This window comes from Myotis daubentonii, chromosome 12, assembly GCF_963259705.1.
Source record: "Myotis daubentonii chromosome 12, mMyoDau2.1, whole genome shotgun sequence".
In the NCBI taxonomy this organism is placed as follows: domain Eukaryota; kingdom Metazoa; phylum Chordata; class Mammalia; order Chiroptera; family Vespertilionidae; genus Myotis; species Myotis daubentonii.
In genome coordinates this window covers 47,706,899-47,724,449 of record NC_081851.1, presented here as the reverse complement: position 1 = coordinate 47,724,449, position 17,551 = coordinate 47,706,899, and the positions used below count along the sequence as shown (strand labels likewise).

General features: G+C 38.1%; 1 pseudogene; it reads left to right on the top strand.

The window, feature by feature from the left end:
* The first annotated feature begins 290 nt into the window (after positions 1-290).
* Positions 291-17,551, top strand: part of LOC132213693 (lethal(2) giant larvae protein homolog 1-like) — a 35,635-nt pseudogene continuing 18,374 nt past the window's right edge.

Genomic DNA, 17,551 nt, shown 5'->3' with positions numbered 1-17,551 from the left:
CAATTTACACAGTGAGGGTGTAACAGGGATAATGATTAGCAATTGTAATGAACAAGTCATAACAATTTATTTAATCTGAGATACATCCTACTGGCAATTGATTATGTGACCAGAAATTAGGTATATAGTTTGTTCCAGAAGGTAAATTTAGGAGGTATCTGTGGAAGGAGAAGGAAGAGGAATACCATGGGAATGGGACATAAATGCTCAAAAGAAAAAAATGAGGGAAGAGAAATAAAAGCTGGCTAAGACCTAAAAGTTTGGATAATGCCTTCATAGAGTAGATAAAAATGAGTGTCCAGTGGAAGAGACCAAGAAAAAGAGACCTGAGCTTAGTCAAGAAAACCATGAGAAGTAAAAGTTGCAAAAAGAAGAAGAAGAAGAAGAAAAGGTCAATAGTGTTAAATAGCAAAGAGATCAGATACTGGGAGCCAAAGAAGGGTATTCCTATTGCTCATCCAGTCATTAGCAACATCAGAAGCACAATTTCCAGAGAACAGATTGGAGTTAAGGTGAAAATGGTTAATGAAGGACTGAGTGAGAATTAATTAAAATACTTGTTTTAAGTTCATAATTTACATTTCCTCTGAAGAGAATAGGATTTCAATTAAAGACCTCTTTGAATTTTCACTAAAATTCTATTTAAATAGCTTACTCTGGTAGCAAAAGAACCACAATTTAGGGGAAGGCAAGACCACTGAGATGCAGCCTTAGGCTTAATACCTAGAATTTTCCATTTCCAAATGAGGAATGTCCTCAGTAGCCATAGAGACTGATTCAAAAGCCAATTACTTCTGTGTTCCTCAATCCCCTACTTAGTCTGATTTGTGGTGAAAGCTGCACACAGAGGGAAAATGTCAAATAAAACATTCACTGTCTCCATAAAAAAAAAACACACACAAAAAAAAAACCCCCTCATACTACAAGAAGATAATCCTGCTTCTTTGAACTAGCTAAAAACTGACCTTCCCTCACTCAAAACTGCCTGTAAGAGTCCCAGGACAGGTTGTTCTGACATTCTTTTAACATCATCTCATCATCACAGCCAAAACTAATCACAAGAATATTACCCGTTGACAGGTGCATTTATTCTGTCAATTAAATCAGATGGTTAAATCGAAATGTGCCCCAAATCTCTCTTGTTTGCATTATCCATATTGGCGTTTCTTGGCCGTGGTTCATTGCTGGCTGGAAGTCGTCCAGCCCCCACAGAGTCACTTTGCAATATTGTGCCAGCAAGTTTCCATGCTCTGCAGCAGCCGCTCCGGAGAGGGCAGAACAGCACTACAGGACTGACCTGGAATGTTATACTGCTTCACTAAGATTTATTAAAAAATGGAAGGAGGGAGACTTAGATCAATGTTTTTGGAATAGAAGAGGATATATCACCTCATGGCTAAGCACAGGTGACACGTGGGCAATGAAGCAAAGATGCTAAAGACAGGCAGTGAAAAAGGCTTGAGGGAAGATAAAACCAGCCGTGTGCCTCCAGCTTTCAGCCTCTTTTCTAAGACTCCCCTTCACCAAAGTGGCCAAAGAAAAGCAGTCCCCTAAAGACCAGCTCCTTCTGTTCAGACCATTTTCCTAAGAAGATATGCATATATACTCTAGCGAGTTATGGAGCCTAAATTCTGAACCACATTCCCATGTTCTCCAAACAGGGAATTAGTTCACACATTTTGGCCACAATAGCTAACCACAATGAGGCACATTAAGGACAGGTCTAGGATTCTAGCCCCTGACAAACAGTTGAAGTGCCAGGATATTTTGGCTCCCATTCAAAATTCCTTATTTTTTTTCAGCCAGTGACACCACCTAAGCATAAGTATAACGGTGCCTGTTTTTTGTTTTTTTTTTTTGTTTTTGTGTGTGTGTGTGTTTTTAAGGTGCATTTGAAAAGCAAATAGCTATGCGTTGGAGAGTGTGAATAGAAAACAAAAAATGAAATGAAGAGGCAATGAGTGAAAAATATCTAGGGTGTGAACAAGAGTTGGCATGTTAGATGGTAAATTCACTGGAGAATGTCACGTCCTCTAAAGGTATGTTTGGATAGAAATGCAAATTTCATTCTGTGCTTTATCTACCTAAAGGCCCTAATGGCCTCTTGGAAACATTTCAGATTGTCAAATAAACATACATGTAGACTGCTGTTTTTAAAGCTCAGTATTGCATTATCTTGCCTAAATATCAAAAAGTTCTCAATATCTGTAACATATTTAGCTTTTATATCAATGTGCATTACCTACCCAAAGAGCCGAGATGATTTTCCACAATGTTTTGGCTAAATACAGTCAGTGGTTAAGTTTTTTATCTTGATAGCATGGCATAAGATTTTACCACTCAATTCTTATTGACTCTAATGGTTCAGTACCCTCATACCATTTAAAGAGTTTAGACATATGATTTATCTTTGAGGACAGTTACAGTCAATAAATATCTATTCTAGCCAATTTGTAACACAGGTATTCTATATCCTTAAGAGAAGATGTTTTAGCCAATTTTGTGCATTTTTATCTGAGTACTTCTAAAAAAATGTGTATTTTATACCCAATAGAAATATTTGATCTCCAGCTTAGCTAATTAGCATTTAGGACATAATAAAAACATATATTAAGATTGTCAGGGGGGAAATAGCCATCAAGTGTGCACACTAACCAGTTTGGGGGATTTATCATTCAGGAGTTCTACAATATCACAGCCAGTTCGGCAAGACTGAGTTGCTCCCTGCTGAGGATGAGAAATGGGAAAAGGATTCCAACAGGACCAGATGCACAGCAAGGCTTAATCTGCATTTAAAATAATTATTTCTCAAGGATGCAGTTAATAATCAAAGAGGATCAATTTGTTAAAGTTTGAAGTCTAGCATATAATTTTTTATGTGACAGGGATGGTAAAATGTCTCTTGGATGTTCCACTGGCCAGGCTACTAAGACATAACAGCCACAACTAAAGAGCCATGCCTAATGCCAATGTGAGTGCCATATCAAAAGTTACAATTTACTCTAGGCTTTTTGTGTCTCAGGTATTATGTCAAGTGCTTTGCATGTATTGTCTTATTTAATTTTGGCAACAAGTCTATGAAGTATGATTTATCATACCCATTTGACAGATGAGGAAACTGAGTTTCAGTTTCAGTAACTTGACTATAACATGTAAGCAAAGCAGCCAGGATTCAAGTTCAAGTCCTTCAGACCCCAAAGCTTGAACATTAAACTTCTATATTCCACTGTTGTCCTTGACCATGCATGGTATATCCAGACAGGATGGAGATAATTAATTTTTATATTAAATTGCTTAAAATTTTGCACCTTGTTAAGATGCAGAGAGATATATTAGTAGTCTCCTTATAGGAGAAAATGACTCCTGAAGAATTCAAACTCTTTATTAAAGAGTGAGGGAGAAGGGGAGAGGGATAACAGGAGAAAAAGAGAGGGGAAAAAAAGAAATCAATGTTATAGTAAACTGAGACTCTTAAACTTAGCCACACTCTGATGTTGATTATTTCATGGAAGTCTGAGATCCACCTAATTCTTTTCTTTTTAGCACTTAAAACCTTGATAATTTCAAGTTTTGCAAAACATTCAAAAGGGGAAAAATTATGCTTAGACATGATTTTAAATCAATTAAAAATTCAGATTCTAGTAAATAGTCTAATTATCCACAAGGTTATTAATTAATAATTTGGGGTATTCCATTACCATATATGCTCTACTCTACCCTACCATACTTTAATCCTTCAATATGTACATTGTAATAAATCTAACAATATATAAATAACATAATATCTGTTAGTTGAGATGAAAACAAGAAATCCCCAGGTTATCTCAATCTTTTAAAAGTTAGTCAAGGCTTCTTATTGAGGGCATCTTCTTGTCCTGGGTTCCCAATCCTGGGTAGTCTTTGACCTAAATATGTTCGACTTATTGAATTGTAGCACCTCTGATCTAGTTCTAATAGGATTCTCAGGGGCGTTTCACTTCTGCTCTTTCCAGGGCTCACTCTTGGGGGAAACATTTTAAATTCTTCAAGATTGGCCCCATTACTTTCCAGCACACCCTTAGTGTAAAACAAAAAACTACAATTCCTTTCTCCCTGCATTTTTGGATATATTTCAGTGTGGGAAGCCACTAACCTAATTTGTTAAAGTACTCACAAATAAACTTTCCTTATATTCATCTTAATGGTGGTGCTATGAACCTATAAGGATGATCTCATTGCCAGCCAACACCATCAAATGCTCCCCCAATCCTACACATCTAAATCTTTTTTAAAAAAATAGTTTATTGTTGTAGAGAGAGAGGAATGGAAAGGGAGAGAGAGAAAAACACTGATGTGAGAACATAATACCATTAGGCTGCCTCCTGCACACCCCTTACAGGAAATCGAGCCCGCAACCCAGGTGCATGCCCTTGACTGGGAATGGAACCAGCAACCTCCTGGAGCACAGGATGTTGTCCAACAACTGAGCCACACTAGCAGGGCCACATCTCAATCTTTTCTACCGAAATAAGTTAGAAGTTATTTCAATTCTTACCTCTTCCATTAGTCTCTCTTATAGAAGAGATCTTTCCATAATGACCACTTTAGTTAAAATGATCTTCCATAACCTCTGTTTTGTTGTAATCAGTCATGACGGTCTCTGCCTAAAACATGTATTTTTACATTCAACTGGGTACAATTCAAGATCTGAAACCGTTCTTCAACTGTTTATATGTCTCCCCAAAATACGAATCTCTTCATCATAATCATAAACTGAGAGAACAGACTTTGTTTTGTATTTCTTTCTTATGCTCTAATTCAGTTTACTGAGAAAAAAGTATATTTAAGTCCTTAAAAATTTACCAAATATGTTTCCAGCATGTTGAAAATACAGTGATGACACAAAATAGTTGTTGAATTTAAATAGAATCCTATCACTTTTCGTGACTTCGATTTTTAAGATCCTGCTCTTAAGGAAATCCTTTCCACCTTCTGATTATTGGCTAACAGGGAAGAAAAACTTGTTGAAACCAACAACTTCATGTTGAATGACTAATTTATGTAGCTATTCACATACCACAATACTCCAAGACCATAGCATCCCTAGAGGGTAAGCTGTCACTGAAGAAGCTGCAGAAATGGGAGACTGGACCATTGAGATAGGCTCTCTGTTCTGGCCCTGGTTTATCCAGTATTAGCTTTGAATGTGGTCAACAATAGACACTGAAAGCTGGTTTACATGAGTCTGTATAAAACCATTACCACTAATACTTACACCCTTTTGATAGAGTTATCAGCACCATTCAGAATTTGATAAAAGCTATGTGCAAAAATAAAATGCAAGAGCAGACACCAAAATTCCATAAACAAATTAGGCCCATGCTTGAATCAGTTTAATATAAGCCCACTCAACTCAGACTTGACTTTTATTCCTAAGGTCAACTAGGCATCATATCAATGTCAACAAACATGAAATGGGAGATATGAGGGCCCTGGAAAATGGCCATATTTTTAAGATTCCATTCCATATGAGGGTGTTTTGTGTGTTTTTTTTCCCTTTGGGTTGAGCCTTGGCACCATTAATGAGTGACTTCACTTGAGAGTAAATGAGTATCGACCATCTGACTGCCATTTGTCAGGAGATTGCTGATAAAAACAAAAATGAATGCGTGGTAAAGTCTGGACTACCTGTGCTTCCCGGGGGCTTGTCATATGACTAAGCAAATATACTAGCCCAACCCATCCACCTTTCCGAACAAGTGGGCTGGGATCCAGAAAACACAAATCTTATAAGGTTGCCTGGACTGCCAGCTGCCTCAATTTTAGCACAACGATTTAATGTATTTTAAACAAATGTAACATAAGGAAAAAATGCTTTGTACAAATTGGTCATCTGTTGTTTTTCTGGCTGGCACCATGATTTATGTAATATATCAGTAAAACGACATCTCTCTATCTGTCTCTTGGATAACAAAGTACATATGAAAGTTTCTTTATAGTGCTTTAACCCCCTGCTGCCTAAAAAAGGTCCTACCAACTATTTCTTAGAGAGCATCTAAGTAAGTTAAAGACGTTGTCAAATATTCAAGTATTTTATTCTTTGCCTGTTCCACTTTCCTTCTCCTGGAAACTATGTTTCCCACACCCAAGGCTGCAGCATTATTTTTCTCATTGTGTACAAAAGTCAGCACTCCAAGATTTGAGTGATATCCATTACTACTCACTAGCGTTACATAAATTGTTATAATATCCCAAATTAGTCTTTGTTAATTTGGTATTAATTAGAAAGGCCACATGCCTATTTTTAAAGTCTATCCCTTCTATTCTCAAGGAACATATAGAAATAATATATTCCTCCAGTGTAGCAAAGCATAATGTAAATCTTATGTTTTTGGTAGAGTACCAACAACAGGGATGACATTAGCACAAATCACTGGAGCATGAAATACAATAATTGTTTTTAACCTACTTTGGATCATACACACTCATATTGTGAAAATCTTAAGAAAACTTGGGACCCTTTCCCTGGAGCAATGTATATTTGCTCTTACATAAAATTTTGCATAAAATTTCAAGAGGTTCACAAGCTGGAAGTACATGACAATATGATTTTTTTATGTCTTTCAAAGATAAAGCATTGTTTTAGCTCTCTAATTAATCCCACAGGAATAACATGGTGGATTTGTGTTGTAGATTGCTTGTAACAATTGTTTCTGGGCTGGTTAGCTTTTTTGGGGAGTTAATGAGGAAGGAGGTCATAGATTCAATTCATTTAGGGGTCAGTTGGTTGTCATACAAAGAAAAGACCTTTGCCATATTGCTGGCCTGCCATCTTGCAAATTTATGCATTTTTCTCATCAATGAGAGAATGGATGGCTAAGAAGAAATCATCATTTCTTCTGGAAGGAAAACTCATAAGTGCTTTTCCTTGCTTTGGGGATATCAATAATTATATAATTATTGGAAGACACAATGTGTTAGAAAGAATATGAGAGTCAACAGACCAGAACCAAAGTCTTCCATGAACTAGATGACTATGTGACTTTGAGCAAGTTATTTGGCTTGTGCTGCTCTGCTTTCTCATTAATAAGCAAGCCAGACTAGATAACTGGAAATATTTTAACTAGCAAATTCTAATATTAAGGATCACCATATGTGAGGGAATAAGAACTGCATATAGTAGCAAAAATGAAACTACATGCAAAATGGGTAATCCCTGACAGTATTCATATGATTCAACAGTAATACAAAGTTCCCAGAGTGAAGCATTCTTATTGCTGTCGTTGATTATGGGGGAACTTAATCACAACAAATGCTACATAGTGATTTACTTTCATAATTGATGTACATGAATTTACATTAGTAGATATATATTTGATATTGGAGTCTGTGTTCCTTAGCTTCCAAGGAAGAAAATAGACATGCACCAGTAACTTAAAAAAGGAGGAGAATATGATTCAGAACATATTTAAAACCTTTGCAGTTCAGCAGAAAAAGGGCAAGAGAAAATCTTAAAAGGAACCAATTTCTTCTGTAAGTTAGAAATATTAGATAGTTTCTCTATATAGGCGATGAAATAAAGTACATATTAAAGCATATAGTTACTTAACTTTTACTATTCACTGTAAAAACACTACCTATCTTTGAAATCTCTGTATTTCATTTTTATGCCCAACACATACATACATACACACACACACACACACACACACACACACACACACACACACAGGATAAAAACTGTTAAGTCCTGTTTCATGGTTTTGGTTTTTGCAAAACCAAAAAAAAAAAAAAGAAAAGGCTTCCATTTAATTTGTTTTCTAGCCTGATAATTTGGCTACGGAGCTAATGCCCATTTAAGGGAATATGGTGTGGGACAACTGTGCAGCAATATCAAGTGAGGAAGCCATATGTTTCTTAGCCCCACCATACTGTTTGTGACTGCCCCTCACCCGTTGTGGATTAGCTTTTTTTTTTTTATCAGATAGGCCTGCAGTGGATGGAATGCCTTTTTTTACAGGTGTTTGGTGGAGATCACATGCAAAATAAAGATTTCCAAGGGGAGTAAAACTATGTAAAATATCCAGAAATAGCAACTTGTTTTCACTTAAATGCAACCCACAGAGGTCTGCTTCAGACTCTTAATTTATAGTATTATCTTTATAGATCATAAGTGGCTGCCACCTCTAGCAAACACAGTGCCCAGAATATTCAGACCTGTCTGGTTTTGATCATGTCATAGTTTGTCTAGAAAAGTATTAGAAGCAAACTTATTATACCACTAGGTTATGACCAAAACTGAAAATATATTTCATCAAGAAAGACGGCTTCATGTTAAATTCCAAGAAAAGTGAGGAGATTTAAAAAGAAATGCATCATCAAATACATACACAATATAAACCCCCCTTTTGCAAGTTGTCATGGTAGTCTCTTGTAACTTGCTATTTTTTGGTACCATCTAAGATACAGCAGCAATAGACAGAAACATACAATAAAGACAAGAGGGCCCTCAACTAAGCAGAAGGTTAAACATGGGCACTGGCAACTCCCATCATCTGAAATTATATTATCGTGGTTTCCTTGAGCTCAAGAGAATTCTCTCACACTGACTCATTTGCTGCCCAAATTAAAGTGTAGGTGCGCACAGCCTCAAAGAGGAAATCAAACAAGAGAGAGGGTATAAAAACAATACAAGTGGAGAAGCATGAGGTTTATATTTTTATGCTAATGTGCTGGTAAGAAAAGGACTCCATTTGGGGAGCAATAAAGAAGGGGGTGGGGGAAGGCTGTGAGCAGATCTCAGTAAAAAACACAGAGGCTTTCTATGCAGATGGGGGATTTAAAAGAAGTAAAATGATAACCACATAGTCAAGAGACTAGAAAAGAGACCTTGATGTTTGATAGTTGTAATAACCTGCAGAGTGCTCTAATGGCTCGGGGATCAGGTGCAGAGCTACAGCAATAACGAGAACTGAATAATTATCTCGGCCGTATCTGTATCACCAAAGTCCCAGCGTATGAGCTATATAAGGAGGCTTCTGCTGCCTCTCCAAGATTTCCTGAAATGTTAAATCACTGATTTGGGAGCACTTCCAGCATTAGTACTGCCCAGTTAGAAAGAAATAAAGCCCAGAATTCTCCTGTGGCAGTTCTAATGTCTTTGTTAATTATGAATTATGGGTAAACATGCAGACTCACAGAGGTCACGGCTGTCAGCAACAATAGTTTTCAAGAAGGATTTTTACGAGGGTCTTTTTCACTCCACCATAATGTCCATTTTATATACATAAACAGAACCAGGCATACAAAAAATGGTGTTTGCTTTTTAGGGGAGTTGTATTTTTTCCCCTTTTCCTCCCTCCCCCTCCCCTGCTGTAGAGGCATGCAACCACAGCCAAGCAAAGCCTTTCCTAACCAGAGCTCTCCTCTGTGACTGACAACAGCTGCACCATTCCAAGGACTAGGCAGAGAGAGTCGCTGGGGCTGAGGCTGGGTTAATGATCAGATATTGAAAACCACCTCTTTCTTGTTAATAGAGTAAGCGGCCAGTTGGGTAACCCATCCGCAGTGGTCACCTTTCACATACAATGGAGAAACAAAAGCTGCATACAATATGCTTGATTAACCTCACTTAAATGGCAATGCTGATCTCAAATCTATCCCAAGAGTGTATATAAACAGGATTAAAATTATATTATGTGTGGATCCAGCCCAACAAACGCAACTGGCACAAAATGATGTTAATTAGGTGTTAGCGGCTGTAACTCACTCAACTTTGGCATTAATTCTTTTTGTCCCATCAAAGGACTTCTGGGCCTTCCCATAAGACCATGTGAGTGTAGAATAAAGGAGATCCTCAGTGGATGGTAATTCACTCTTGTGCCTCAGTTTCACACATAATGCGTAGGTAAGACAGGTTATAACCAGATCAAAATTTGATCAGAATATTCAGAAAATCTGTGACAATCTTTGTACATAACTTTTTCCAGGTAAATAATATATCTAAAAAGAAAAAAAATGGCTTGGAAAATTTTATCATGCTGACCTTCAAACGACAAATTATGTTAGCATCAGTACTCACTTTGGAGGCTGTTTTCTTTGCACATAACAAATTTTGGAACCACATTAGCCTCTCCATATAGAAGAACTAGGTTTCAGTGCCAGACCCTCCTCGTTTATCTTTCTTCCCTTTCCTTTCTTAGTCCATTTAAACGACATTTTTTTCATCAGGGGACCTATGAGGCCTTTCCAGGTTCTAGCTCAGAACAGATGTCACAGGGCAACCTCCCACTCACCTTTCTTGAAAAGATCCTCTGTTTACTTGAACTGACTTTTAAGATAGGCCAAGCAAGATTAATTACACCCAGATCACATAGAGAAGATTCACTGTAAAGAAACTTTGTCTTTAGTTTTACAGGAAACAGAGAAATCAGATTAAATCAAAGGCCCAGATAGCACACAGGTAACTCTAACATCCAAACGATGGTTCTGCCCAGCCCAAGTGCTTACCAACAACATGACCTCACTGTACACACCTAAGTTATCTGCAAGCCTTTCCATTTTAAGGAACATCATCCTATTTTAAAAAGTGTTTCTTGCCCTAGCTGGTTTGGCTCAGTGGATAGAGCATCAGCCTGCGGACTGAAGAGTCCTGGGTTTGATTCAGGTCAAGGGCACACGCCCGGGTTGCAGGCTGGATCCACAGTGGGGGGTGTGCAGGAGGCAGCCGATCAATGATTCTTTCTCATCACTGATGTTTCTATCTGTCTCTCCTTCCCTCTCTGAAATAAATAAAAAAACTATTAAAATAAATAAACAAACAAACACTGTTTCCTAGTAGAAAGAGCACCTAAGAGTAAGTTGATATTTCTCAACCAATTCAGAAGAGTAAATAAAGAACAGTCCCACAGCAGATGTGCCATGTTTCAACCTTCCCAAGGCCTACATTTCACTCTGCCCTGCTAGAAAGGATAGCTAGAGGCAGAGAACATTCCTTTTACAAGAACTCTTAAGATATTTAGAAAACCAATAGGTATTGAATATCTATGATGGAACAGGCATTGCCTTCCCAATCATCCCATGAACTTCTACCACATGATTCCTCAACCCTGGGTAGCTCTGAGATAGCATCTGTATCCTAGGCCTCACACCCAAAGATTCTGATATGACTTGTTATGCAGTCAACACACATTTGTCATAATTATTAACATCACTATGTAGATAAAGTGCATTAATCAATCCAAGTTTTAAAAGGGGGTGGGGGAAATCTGTCACTGGCATTAATGGGAAATTCCAAAAATATAAAAATAGATATATATATGGTTTTCTAACTTAGAGAATAATGACTTGTAGGAAATCTGATCATAAATACCTTTAAGTTCTGGGAAAGCTTAGTAAATAAACTAGATTATTCGGAATAATTGGCAAAAATGTGGAACTAAGGAAGAAAGAGATTGAATTCAATATGCAAGCCAAGTGAAAGTTAAGGCAAAGTCTCTCTGAGTGACACAGCAGATATGTGACCTGGCTTCCTTGAGAAGCCACGTGGACAGTAAAGAAGGTAGTAATGAGAGAAAAATTCAGAGTAGCAGATAAAATGAGCTACTTTGCTTAGCTTATTTTTGAATAGGGAAAAAGAAATTGTTTTATGGAGTCCATAAACCAATTCTTTTTTCATAGTTTCTTAATTCTGTTTGGATTAAGAAACCAAACTATGTCTCCTAGGAGAAAAATGATTTTTACAGTATGTAACAACAAATCTTGCTATATTTAATTTTTTTAACTTTATAAAAAGTCAGCTTCTGCTCCAGATTACCAGGACTCAAAGACCCTCAGGAGCCAGGAGGAATAAGGTACAGCTGATCTTGAGTTTGGCAATAGCTATTGTGAGGGAGGCAATTTGATCCATGCAAATGTCTCCTCGAATCAAGCTTCTATTTTCTCCTTACTCTCATTTTCACTTTTGCCTTTTAATGTTTCCTGAATCTATTCTAAGTGTCCTTTGCCATGGCAACACCTGCAGGTGAAGGCCCTGCTCCTCGCTGCCAGCCTCGCCAGTGAAGAAGAGGCAATTAATCACTGCACAAGGAGAGGAGTGCAATCTCCAAGACACCCAGGAACAATTTGAGCATGAGGGTGTCCCTGAAGCACCCTCTTCTCACAGGTGTTTAACCTGTTTAGCCATACACCAGGAAAAGGGAAAGTAAACAAAGACCCTTTCTTCCTCTGTTGTGAATGTTATCACTCATCTCCCCAAGGCTGACATTCTCTAAATCTGTATTAAAAGCACCAAGGAGTCAAAGTTACTTCAGCAGAATGTCAGAGGGCCCTGAGGGTAGAGAAGGAGATCTCTGCTTGCTTTCCCTCTCCTACACCTTCAAGCCCACAAGGATCTGAAGCCAGTTCCAATGCTATCATTTAGATGCAAAATTACAATGGCCAGGACCAAGGCATATGATGTCCTTGCTTTCTGGGCCTCTGCCAATCATTCCCCACTTCTGAAAAGACTATTATTCAAAGATGTTTCAGTCAAATTACCTGTGCCTCTTATTCATGCCACCAATAAAAATAGAATGTTATCCACTTATGTTTGGTGTTACAGTCTTTCAATTCAGCTCTTAAAGCACTTCGTGAACCCTCTTTGGGTGCAAAGCACTGCCTTTCTACCAATGGACAGACAGGCCCACAAGAGTCAAGAATCTGACTCAATGTCTGCCTCAAAGAAGTCAACATCAAGGCTAGCAAGAGGCCTGAAGAGCTGATATTCTAACCACCCACTTACCCAGCTTCTCTTTGTTGGTTATCATTTCTACAAAGCTTTATACACCTGGTAGGTCAAGGAGACCACATATGACAAAGTAGCATTGTTACCTATTGAGAATCATTGCAATGTGTTCAATGTGATTTAAACTCTATGCAAACTTGCTATTTCTTTTTGTTTACAAAATTGACATACTATTCTTTAAAGTCTGCAATAGATGGACCTGACTCTTATTCTGATTAAGATAATCACAGGACTTGAGTTTTATATAATGCCTGAAAATATAAATTCACAGTATAAAACCTCTATGTCCACTTGTTTTGCTTTCAGGAAGTCCCTTCTTTGAGCATAGCTGTTAGTGACATTATATTTATTCCTCCCCCAAATATCAAATAAAAACTTTCAAGAGGAAGTTTTGCTGTAGAAACTTCTGGAGTTCAAGTTCAGGAGGTTAGTAGCAAACAACTGACAATCATCAGTCTCATGAATCATCTTGATGGCCCAGAGAATTTTCCCAGTGGCCAGACTACTGTCTGCTCTATCCTCAGGGTCCATGAAATCAGTTTGACTACCTCTCCAACTTTTCTCAACTAGTGAAATCTCTTTTTAGTTGTTGAGATCATTTTCTGTTACCCAAGAATTGATTCTCTATGGGTTTTCAGATCTTGTTTTAGGAATCCAATATTCAGTACTAACCTCTGGTCCTGTAAAACCCACTGCCACTTCCTTGTAATTGTACATAAACTCTGCTAGAATTTAAGCTCCTCAAGGGCAAAGAATTTTTGCATGTTTTCTTCACTAGTAGAGTTCAAACACCAAGAACACTGTACATAATCTGGGACATAGTAGGCACACGAAAAATTTATAGGTTAAACAAATGAATGAATAAAGTAATAGAATGGCATAAATGAGTTAGTGAAATAAAATATGATTTCAATACTCCTAAAGCTAGACTTCCAGCATTACATCCCTCCTTTCTAATCTCACACCAGAGTCATAAATACAACTTCTAAAATGGAAATATTTAATAATAAAAGCATAATATGCTAATTAGACCTGACGTCCTTCCAGACAACCTTCTGGACAAAGCCAGGGCTTCGCGGGAAGACCAGGTCCCAGGTGCCTGCCGGCAGCCGGATACCAGAGGGAAGCCAGTGCCAGCAGCCGGGGGAAGAAAGGCCTACTCTTGCACGAATTTCATGCATTGGGCCTCTAGTTTAATCATATAATTCCATCCCTTAAAGTCTCTGAGTAATTCATCCACTACAAGCTAAAATTCATGCCCAACAAATAAGATTACTCAGGATCTGGCTCTTATCTCATTTCTAGTCCCTTATTACTCCCCATACATAGTATGGAATATAACCATGCTAAGATACTTTCAGTTTCTCAAACACACTCTTCTCTTTCACATTTGCTCCCTAGCTAATGTGGTCCTCTGCTCTGATTCCTTGGCTGCCCTGTTTCCCTGTCATTCTCTATCCCTACTTTCACACTCATGTTAATATCACTTTTTATGACATTTTCTGGCCAGTTCATATTTTCTCTTCTGAGTTTCCATAGTTATAGGATTACACAGCTACCTTCCCAATAGACCTGAGTCTTCTTTCAGTTTTGGTTCAATTAGCATTTAGCACAATATCTGGCACATAGATTCTCAATAGATTGTGGATGAATTATTAAATGAGTCCTTGGCATCACCATAGGAAAGTCAATAAGGGTACAATTAAAAAATATTTCAGAAATTCACTGATCCAACCTTCAGACTTCTGGCCTAACCTTGGACAAGTTATTTAATCTGTATTTGCTACAGTTTCTTAATAAAATGGGGATGGTTATAGTCTCTCCCTCATCAGGTTGTTATCTAATAGATTAATACATTGCATAGAAAAGTTCCTGGCCCATAGTAATCAACACTAATAAGAGAGAAAAATGGTAATTGGCATACGACGATACCCTTTTCATTGGCTAATCAGGGCTATATGCAAATTAACTGCCAAAATTGGCAGTTAACTGCCAACTAAGATTGGCAGTTAACTGTCAACAAGATGGCGGCTAATTTGCATATGTAGGCACAATGCAGGGAGGTGAAAGGGAAAGCAGGAAGAAGCCCCCTGCCACTGACAGTGATCGGAAACCCAGGGGGGAGCTAAGAGCTGGGGGGCCGCCTTTGCCCTGCCCCCCAGCCATGATCGGAGAATCAGGCGCCTTTTCCACCCTGGCCAGTGATAGCAGGAAGTAGGGGTGGAGCCAGCGATGGGAGCTGGGCACAGTTGAAGCTGGCAGTCCCGGGAGCTAGGGGCCCCTTGCCTGGGCCTAAAGCGAAGCCCACGATCGCGGGGCCGCTGCAGCTGTGGGTCCCCGCTGCCTGGGCCGGACGCCTCAGCCAGAGGCATCCTGCAGGGGCAGGGGCGGAGCCTGCGCAATCGCGGCGCCCCCCGCTGCCACTGCAGGTCCCCGTTGCCAGGGCCCGATGCCTAGGCCAGAGGCATCAGGCCTGGGCAAGGGGCCGATCCTGCAATTGGAGGGTGATGGGGGTCAACGCCTGAGGGCTCCCAGTATGTGAGAGGGGGCAGGCTGGGCTGAGGGACACTCCCCCCAACACACACCCAGTGCACGAATTTCGTGCACCGGGCCCCTAGTCTTTTAATAAATGCTTACTATCTAGGAGGAGAAGAAATTAGGGAGGAAGAGATAAGACTTAGACTATCAGATAGTTTAAATTGTTAATCACTCTTTTAACGACACACTAACTAGTGGTATAACCAAGATTATAATTAAAGTTTCCAAACTTTTCATGCACAGTATGACTATTACCATATGATGCTAGTTCCTAAATGAAGTATAAACACATCTACATATGAGATAAAAATGTAAACATATTAAAAGGTACTTATTTATTGCCATTTTTATTCTTTATGCCTGTGTTCCTCTCTTTCTCTCTATTTCTTCTTCTTACAACAGTCCCTTTAGCATTTCCTGAAGTGCTGGTTTGGTGGTAGTAAACTGAACTTATGCATATATGCATAACCTATGGACACAGACAATAGTGCGAATAAGGCCTGGGGAGGGAGCGGGAACTGAGGAGGAGGGAGTCAATGGGGGGGGGGGAGGGACATCTGTAATACTTTCGAACAATAAAGCTAAATTTTTTAAAAAAGGAAAAAAGTGTAAACATATTTCACACTAAAGACTATTTAAATTTTAATTTAAATTTTTAGTTTCCCTATTTATATTTTACATGTAAGTATATGTGTGTGTGTGTGTGTGTGTGTGTGTATACAAAAAGACAAATTTAAAGTAATGAATTTGAAATATATACAGAAGTTTCAGTATTTTCCCACAACCAATTTATGGTCCTATACTTCCCACTTAGAAGATGTCTGTTATTTTTCACATAGAATTGTAGTTTAGTGTTCACAAGTCTACTTCTAGATTGTGAGCTAGTTGAGAACAAGAACAGAGACTTGAGTAAGACTTGAAAGTTGTTGGATTTAAGTGGAATTGCCTGATGTCATGTTAATACTTAATAAAATACACAATTATTATTCCTTGTGTTCAATAAGAATGTGCCATTAGGGTGGAATATAGGAAAGGGTAGTGGTGTCAGCTTTTATGGAAATTTGAACTGATTCTAAAAGCCTCCAGGTAAAATATAAATTCATACCTTCATATTTCCCAGAGTTCCAACTACAGTGACTTATACATTAAAGATGCCCAAGTGAATATGTGTTAATCTCTGCATCTTAGGGGAGTCTACATGGCAATTCTTTTTCTAGAAACTTGATTGATAGGGTTTTATATTAAAAAATAAAGATACTCTAGACAGTTTTGCTCAGTGGGTAGAGCGTTGCCCTGTGGACCGAAGGGCCCCAGGTTCGATTCTGGGTTGCGGGCTAGGTCCAACGTGCAGGAGGCAGCCAATCAATGATTCCCTCTCATCATTGATGTTTCTATCTCTCTCTTCCTCTTGAAATAAATAAAAATATAATTTTAAAAATAAAATAAAGATGACCGAAGTGGAAGTTTGGAAATTATTCAAATGCTGCTCTAGATAAGCGTAGTCCACTGTCCACAGCTACCAGCTCTTGAATTAAAAATCTTAACCTAAGAAGACATCAGTCAAATAGAAAAACCAAGCTAATTCCACAAGATACAGCTACTTATAATTAATATTTATCCTGTTGGAAAGAACTTAGATTTACTATTTTAGCTACACTAACACTGATAGATTAAAGATACAATACATCAAAGTATTTCCTTGGTAAATGGATAAATATTAGAAAGTCTTTAACCCTAAGCCATAATTCCTTTAAATTTGTACAAGCTGGATTTCCAACCAGCTGTCTAGTGCTGAAAGTTAAATGCTCAAAACAGGAGCTTTAGTTCAGTAATTGCTTAATTTTTCATTGCAATGCCTCTTCATAGATGTAAAATGGATGGATTTTTGCTTTAAAAAATAAATACTTCTTTTTTCTTGCAGTTTTTTTTTAACTCTAATTACTTTTGTGTCAGAAATATAATTGTACTCCATATTGAAAGCTAACCCAGTGGGGAAATAATTTTGCACAATTACAGAAAGTTTTAATAAAAGACTGATAAGCAAAGTTTTGAATTTTTAATGCATTCCGCAGGCGGTTGAGTGCCTTTTGCTATAGCTGTCACTTATCATTAAAGCTGTGGGAAAGAGAGGCCTACCTGTTATACTTGACTTGATTGGCAAAAGTGTACCCTGACAAATAAAAGTGAAACAGACAAACGTCAAGATGAAAAAAAAATTAAAAACAGTCAGTTTCATAGCTAATTTAACAT